The following is an 8,857-nucleotide window of genomic DNA, read 5'->3' on the forward strand; positions in this document are numbered from 1 at the left end:
TTTCCCTGCGCCACCAGCGGAGCAATCATTTCAGCAGCAGCAGTGGACAGTTTGACCCCATTTAGTGTCTGCAGACCCAGACCTGTGTGATTTTGTCCCTGCCCACACCGGGTCAGCAGCCCAGAGCACTTCTTGCTGCTGCCATTCTCATGCCCCCATGCTGTGGGGCTGCCCCAGTGCCAGCAGGGAGCTGCCGGCCAAGCCTCTCTGCCCAGGAGAGCTGCGAGCGAGAGATAAAATAGTTCTGCTGAAGCTAAGAGCAAGAGGAAGCTTATTCTCACCCAAGGCATGAAAAAGCTGTAAAACAGCACGATATGTGCGGGAAGGAAATGGAGCCTGACGGGTTCATATCATGAAAGCACCGAGCGTAGCCCATTAAAAGATTTTGCTATTACTTAGTGCAGTTGTAGCGTGAAGATACCGCAGGGTGGGAATCCTGGGTCTGACCACACCACCACAGCTCAGGAGAGAGCCAGACCTGCTCCTCTGTGTGCCTGTGTGTCAGGCTGTGTGTGATGTAGGTCAGGGCTCTGTCAGAATACACCCACTGTTTGTTCAGCATTCCACTCCTCCCCTCCTCTCAGAAAGGGGGGAAAAAACGAGAAAGGGAAATTTATTTGTCCATGAGGCCTTTTTAAACCGACGAGGTAATTACCTGAGTACATCTATTATATGCAGAGCTGCTCCAATCATCACAAAGCACGATTGCTAAACTATAATTAACTGCCAAACACCCCACCCTGTTTAAGTCACCTTAATGCAGGGACATGGAACAAAAATTTCTATTGTCAATCCATCGTGCAGTGTCAAAGAGAGGGTGGGAGGCCAAGAGCAGGGCTTCACCCTGAAATACATATCTTCAGCTCACTGTGTCAGAAATTCTTAACACTGTATTTTTTTTTTAGAACAAGTCTACTAAAGAGAGTTACTAAACATACATCAGCAGCCCAACACAGCACTAACGGGAGCGTGCGGCAATCAACCAAATGGACCGAGCGAGAGCCGGGAGCAAGAGAGTGTGGGAGAATTTCAAGTGAATTGGTGTGTTCATAAAAAGTGACAAATGGCCCAAAAGGCTCAAGGTTCCTGTTCAAGGAAAGACAGAGGAGCAGTGCTAGCTCCAGGAGGGGGTCTAAATTGTGCTGGGGCTGCAGATCTTGTGGAGTTACCAGGGCACAAACCCCACTCCTCCTCCCCACTTCTGTGCAGGCTGGGCTAATCATGGGTATTTCCTGAGACCAGGTGCTATGGCCTGTTTTTATCCTGTCACATCTGCCTCCAGGGGAAGAAGATGCATCAGTGGGACCTGGACATTTCCCTCAGGTCAGCAGTGCTAACACCACAGCAGCAGTAATGCCATGGCTGTTTGGGGCCCCTTCTGGTGATGGAAGGAGTAGCTGGGTTGTAGTTTTCTGCCCCCATTTCTTCTCCAGGCCCCAAATACTGTGAAGACAAATGCTGGAAACATGGGTTTCAATGGTTGCTGAGACAGTTTGGTCCTAGCAGTCCCTCAGTACCCCACCACAACATCCAGCATCATGTACTTCAGGAATAAGGGAGCAGGGTTCTGTCCTGTTTTTACTCCCTTTCGGGTCTGCCCAGTTCAGTTTTTTAGAGCTTCAAATGGGCTTTTGGTTTTTTTCTTGTGCCTCCATTTTCTGTGCCCAGGGAAGGCAGGAGTTCAGCTGGCTGCATCCCTGTGCCCACAGAGAGAGGGTCCAGCTGCAGCCCAGTCTGGCCCAGCCCTTCCCTACTTCTTCTCCTTTGAGGAATTGGTGCAAAACCAAAGCCAGCAGCAAGCGGAGTGGATAACAGGAAGTCAGAGTCTCAACATGCTCAAATCCCAACTTCACGTGACAGTGCAAACAGAGTCATTCAAAAGCCTTGAGCTGAGGACCTCCAAAACTGCAGAAAGTGTTGCTGAGGAAAGAGAAATTACCTGGAAAGGAAATCTTCTTCCTGCTCAGCTCTGCTCTACCCTTCTCATATGGCATCAAATCCATCCCAAACAGCAGAGGCTGTTCCAGGGCAGAGCCATGCCAGAGCAGAGTGCACCACTGGAGACTGGTAACATGAGCAGATGTCTGCAAACATGGTCCTCCTGCTTCTCACTCAGCACCAGGAACTGCTCCACAGCCCTCTCATCGAGAAACCTCTGGGGTTTGTGGAACTGCAGCTGCCTAGAGACAAAAGATGCCCATGAAGCACTGGGTGGGGGTACCCAGTTAATGAAGCACTGTGAGAGAAGTCCTCGTACATCCACAGGCTCATCACTGTCACCACTCAGAGGCATTGGACTGGACAGTTTCTTACTGCTGTCATTTCTCCTATGTCACTGTGCTTGGTGCTTTTCAGACCCTCTGGGATAAATGATCGTGGCCACCATTTAGTTCTGTTTAGAAATACGTGTACCTACAATAGGATAAGTCAGTTGCTGTATGAAGCTCATACTGTACTCGCAGAACAGCCACGCTGGCTCTCTGTCCAGACAAGAAAGCAGTAGCAGCAAAGACAGGTCACTACAGCTGATTCCTTAACTCATATCCAAGAATTCAGGGACTGGGAAGAATTACGGAAGACCAGAGCAGGAAGAAAAGAAATATCTTGTTTCCCTACCCCCATTCCCATGTAATTCCACAGAGCTCAAAATCATTTTGTCCTGACTGCCACAAGCATGGAAGGAGAATCAGGAGTCACTTATTTTTTGTTAGAGTGCGGAAAGGGGAAAAAATCAAGCAGAGGGTAAAGCAATAGCAGGTTTTTTTTTTTTTCCTTTTTCCAGTCCTAAACTTAGTGGAAGTAAGGGGCATGCATTCAGGGAGGCCCCCAGAGACACCCCTGTCCTGCAGTTGACTTTGCCCATTGAGCAGATTGCTTAGTTGCATTTACACTACCTGACCCACTTTTCATCTCCCTGTTTGAAGAAAAAAAAAAATCATACAGAAAATCAAGCACAGTCGAGATGCACTTAAGAGGGGCTTTGAACTGTGTATCACATAGAAAGGAAACTTGAGGAATAGAGAGACCTCATTTTACCCAGGGAACAAAAGGGACCAGTGTCATAACCTAAACTAGATTTACTCCCCAGTCCTGCCCACATCACACTTCATCACTGCTCTGACAGCTGTTCTCAAAGTTCTGCCTAACGAATGTCATAATATGGCCTCACAAATTATTTTTCATCCAAATGAGAATGAATGGACTTGGGCTTCAAATGAGAGACAACTTCCAGCTCTCTCAAGAGGAAAATCTTCACATATGCATCTATGCACATGTATTCACATGTACTCGCACATTCAACAAAAAAATTTTGTCTATTTGCAACCAAACCAGAAAAATTTCAGGCAATCCACCCCAACAAAGTTTCTCCTTCTATCTTTCATTTGTTAACATAACACATCATGGTGTCCTATTTTCTCTTGCATTTTTAAAAGTGAGATTTAATGTCCCCATTTACCACGGGTTTTATTGAATATAGAAATCAATAACAAACTGCTGGTCAATAAAGAGCTGCTTATGGAAGGGAAAAGCTTCTTGCAGTGCTAAAAAGGAAAAAAAATAGAGAAATAATTAATATGTGTTTGACAGTGGCCACCAGGCTGTAACTAATAAGGGGAATGTATCATCTGTTAGGAGAAAGTTTTCATTTCACGGCTGCCTTGAAGACCTGGGGACATTTCTCTGGCTGTCTGCAAGAGCCAGGCATAGGTAGTTACCATCTCAGATGGATTTTTTAGCCAAGCAAGGAAATTTTTTTTCATCTCTTTCAAAGTACTTACTGTTGGGACAGAACAGTTTCCTCTAGTTCCCAGCAAGTCAAAAACCACTTTTACATTCCTTTGAAGGAGGACACAGATGCTAATACCCTCATCATCACCATCATCTGATTGTATCTGTTGTCTCATCATGGTGTAGATCCTGCTCCCTCACCGACACAGATCTTCTAGTTTTTTCTGCATGGCTGACTCTGCTAACTGCAGCCTATCTCCCTATCAGCTTGCCATGGTTCAGTGATCTTGGTATCATCCAGCAGAATGCCTGACACAGACCTAGCCCAATTCACTACAGAAGTGATGATATTCTACCCCTATTGAACTGGAGAGGACCCTGGTCACCAGAACAGGCTGGCTACTGCTCACGGGAATAAGGCAACAAGGACAGGAAGAAAAATGTTACAGTTGGTACTCTGCAAAATAAAAGTGCTTGTAAGAAACAAGCCCTCAAACTGATGGGGAGCTAAACACATCAACTGAAATTCACAAATGAGTTATTAGATTTTTTTAGGAACTTCTTCTGTTGCTTCTGCTTTACAAATCCTGCAGTGAACTGCTCCAGATAGTCAGGGTGCCATGATCACCTCTGCTCAACCTCACTCCTGTGGCCCAGGGATCCAAACAGCACTGATGTCACACAGACCAGGTGCTGTGCACAACCTCTGTTTGTCAGATTATAACATCATTTCTTCCTTTCCAGATGAAGACAGAAAGATGAAATAATGGGATTGTAGCAGGAAATAGTGAGTGTACAAGGCAGATTTCAAATCCTTTGCCTTGACAGCCAGGCTCTGTCACCAAGTGCTGTTATATCATCGTACAAAAAACTTAAATGCACTTTTTACCTTCTTTTGCCCCATAGGGTTTTATTTTCTCCTTCAGTGCTATCACATTTTAGTTAGAAGTGATCACTCTACATTATCCCACTGTTTGACCCCTCAGGTGCTTCAGCTATTAGATTAGACTGCCCCATCCGTGAAGGCAAGGATATCGATATCAACTGTACATCCATCCTGATGAACCACTAACCACTACAAGATCACCTTGAGGGAGGAGGCATTTAAAATGCCCAAGAAATGAAATTTAGAGGGGGAAAAAGACAAAGAAAAGAAAAAAAAGAACACTTGCCTGCATGGGGTACAAGTCCATGGAATAACAGCTTTCAGCAAAGAGTATCTCCTTCTGATGAGGAGAAGCTGCTGAGTTGCTGCTGCTGTTGTTTTTTATGGGAGTATGAACAAACGTCTGAGCTGTTCAGGTAGGAGAAATAATTGAGCTTGTAATCAGTTATAACTCTCCAGATGGAGCCTCATTAGCTTTTCAGGCAACATACATTAAAATTATGACCGGTTCATACCAAAGTCCCAACAAGTCAAAGATCTCCCAAGCATGTCTGCGACCTGTAAGGATCCCTTATAACTCCCACTGCTGCAGTATTTTAGTTAGAGAGGCAATGAGGAGAATGCTCCAGCTCCGAATGCAATCCATTCACAGCAGCAACATGAAGGCATCAGGATGTAAACAGACGGACATTTGGTATATTTAGGGTTTAATCTATATGCAAATTTCTTGAACACACTTCAATAAAAAAATAATTCACAAAAATTTATGTTTACAGCTTTGGGTGTGATTCTTTATGTCTTTAACTAATGGTCTCAGATCTGTACTGTTGTATTTTATAACACGGAGCTGATAGATTGTTTGAACAGCAGCAGAACTGAACATTTCCTTTTGTAAATACAGAAGAGACCTGAGAGTTTTTTTAGATGAGTAACAAACAGTGGTAAGGCACACAAGACCTCTAGTCTAAAATTGCACTTCCCTCTCCCTGTCCCCAGCCCACTTGTCTTTTGAACAGGCACGCAGAGCAGCATGGATGCTCCAGCTGGATCCCCAGGCTGGAGAATCAGTGATGAGGACTCTGGACACATCTGTGTAGGTCATGTGCCCCACAGTCTAAACACAGAATGCAGTTACTTGAAGATTTGCAGAAAGGGAGAAACCAAAATATCATGGAGTAGACCCATAACATTGTCCTAAGTGAGCTCTAACCAAACCAGTGTCAGGTCAAGAGTATTCCTAAAGACACATACAGCCCTGCCAGCAGGAGCTGAGACCTCCAGGGGATCTGGCTAGACTGAGTATAAAAAAAGAAATTTGCATCAGAAACGTCGTATCAGGGCCAGAAAAGGGCCTTAAAGAAAGACATAGGTCACTACCTCCTCTAGTTCATCTTACAATGAGAACAATAACTCTTCAAGACAGCCAGCCTTGATTGAAAGTCTTCAAGCAATGGAGATTCATCATTCCATTAATTCTCACAGTTTCTCATTTCCATGGCAGTGAAACAGTAGTTTTCATGCAAAATGAGAAGCAGGCATTTTGAAAGGAAATGCTCATACATACAGAAGGAATGAATCACAAATGCTCATACTTAATATCTGCTTAAATCTGTCACAGCAACATGGAGGTTATAAACAAGAGACCCAACAATTTTCAGATCTTTATCTAGATGCAATGTTCTTTTTAATTTTAAATCCTGTATAATGCAGGAAATGCTAAAACATATACTTTTGCATATCACCAAGCAATTCATATGGAGATGGTTTAATTGCCTAGTTCATTGGGAGCCACATTAGTTATCTGCATGTAATTTCCAGAATATTTTATTCATACCATGTTTGTAGAAAGACTAAAAAAAAAGGGCTATGTGCACTTTGATGGCTTTCTCTTAAAAAAGTAAGAATATTTACATAGCATATCTGATTTAAAATGTACCAGTTAGTAATATTGAATTGGGAAAATTTAAATATAGTTTCAAGGCAAAAAAAATGAGGAATACATAGAGGTAAGTTAAGAGCAAACCTGTTGCATGCAAAATCAATAAAAATACTCATTAAAAACCTCGGCTGCCCAGAGTTAATGGTTCTCTTAGAAGGCTCTCAAACACCTTAAGGGGAAGACAATGCACAATGAAGACATTTAATTAACCTTAACTCTGACCCCCACAGCAATAGTATTCACATATCTTGCAATCATTATTTCTTCCCTACCTGATATGTACCTCTGACAGCACACTTTCTCATCACCTCCTCATCACATGGATCTTTCTGTGCTCTTCTAAATTTCTCCAAGATAAGCATAAGGAACACTTAATGAAATCACAAAAGGGATCATAGGCAATGAAATGAGATTAAAGATAAGCATAGATGGAGATCATCTGCTGGGAAGATAAAATCTTCAAGATATGAGAAGATGATCTGTAGTAATGCAAATGCATCTGTTCCTCTCCCCTGGCTGCCCCACAACAGGAGATCGATGAAGAGAGAGGAGGAGTTACAGGGAGAGACAATCTTCTTTTTGACACACAAAAGAAACTACATGATTCTGGGAATGAGGAACCCTGCCAAACCACCCTGTTTTCTTGATTCCCTGTTTGTAAGAAATAATAATAATCATGGCTTTCTCATGGGCACCAAAGTAGCAAGCCCTATGGAGGTAAGATGAAGGATGGGAGGAAGAGATTGGTCCAGGTTGCTTCTCAGGAAACTTCCCAGGTTTCTGCTAACACACTTTAGAATCCCCCCTCCCTCAACACTGTAACCAAGATTAGAACCTCAGACTGGGAATTGTTAGAGATTTACTCTCCAAAAGCTTTTTAACTCAGCTTCCAAATGCACAGCTAATTCACACAAGATCGTACAGGACTCCTGAAAAACATGCCATCTGGAAAAAGGAAAAGGCTGAGGATTTTAAAGATGTGAAAAGGAAACACCTGATTTACACACAGACCCCTCAGTGTTCACAGGGGTCTGTGAGGACACACAGGTTTAATGGGAAGGGAAGGAAACCCCATCCATTACAGAAATTCCTGCTATGGAAGGTGATAAAAGAAAAGTGTCATTTCCTTGCCCCACAAAGAATAGCCACAAAGAAATCCAAGCAGGTCTTAAAAAGGCAGATCTGCTGAAGGTCGATATGCATTAAGCCTTCAGCTGAACTGGATGAGCAAAAAACGCAACTGAAAGATGTATTTGAAAGTTATTTGGAGAATAAAAGAACTATCTGTTGTGCACAATTACAAAGTAGACATCCCAAGATAGCAGTTATGTGAAATAGTGACAAAAAAAAACCAGAATGCAGACTATTTAGGAAAGTAAAATTTAGTCTAATACGGGTTATTTTTCCTTGACTTGTAAAGGCAGTGTGCTTTTACTGTACCAAGTCGTAACTGTGAACCCAAAAATCCTCTTAAGTCAACAAAGAGACTGCCATTTACTTTATCAGACTATAAATCCAGTCCCAAAGAAGATGAGTGCAATGTGTGTCATTGATAAATGATGGAACTGAGGAGAGCTATTTTCTAGCCATAACCAGTTCTTTTGAACTCAGCCAAGTGCAACTCATGGCTGCGAAACATCGTCCTCTGAAGCACAGCGTCTGCCAGGGCAGCACATGGGCCTTTTAAACAGAGCAGGACTGTAGCATAACCTGCTGTGGAGAGGAAAGCAGCTCAAACACAGGTGGGCCTAGAGTAGGCACGAGGCTCTGGGAGCCCTGGTGGATCCCCTAGCTAGCCCATGGTTGCCCAAAGGTCTATGTGTCTGTTTTAACAGCTGGAAATTTCAGAAGTAATGTTCTTGTGTAGCCCCTCTCAGGCTGTTCAGGACCAGGAATTCAGTCTCAGGAGAGATTATAGGGTTCCTTCAATCACCAGATCCATTCTCTTGGAAGATGCTGAGATGAAGTCAGCCTAGAGGGATCTAACCAGGCTGGATTGATGAGACGAGGCCAACTGTATGAGGTTCAACAAAGGGAGGTGAAGGGTCCTGCCCCTGGGTCACACAACCCCACACAGCACTACAGGCTAGGGGCAGAGTGGCTGGAAATCTGCCCAGGGGAAAAGGACCTGGAGGGCTGGTCAGCAGCAGCTGAACATGAGCCAGTGTGTGCCCAGGTGGCCAAGAAGACCAAGGGCACCTGCTGTGTCTCAGAGATGGTGTGTCCAGCAGGAGCAGGGTGGCGATTGGCCTCCTGTGCTCAGCACTGGTGAGGCCTCACCTTGAATACTGGGTTCAGTTTTG

This window comes from Corvus brachyrhynchos, unplaced genomic scaffold, assembly GCF_000691975.1.
Source record: "Corvus brachyrhynchos isolate BGI_N302 unplaced genomic scaffold, ASM69197v1 scaffold705, whole genome shotgun sequence".
NCBI classification, from domain to species: Eukaryota; Metazoa; Chordata; class Aves; order Passeriformes; family Corvidae; genus Corvus; species Corvus brachyrhynchos.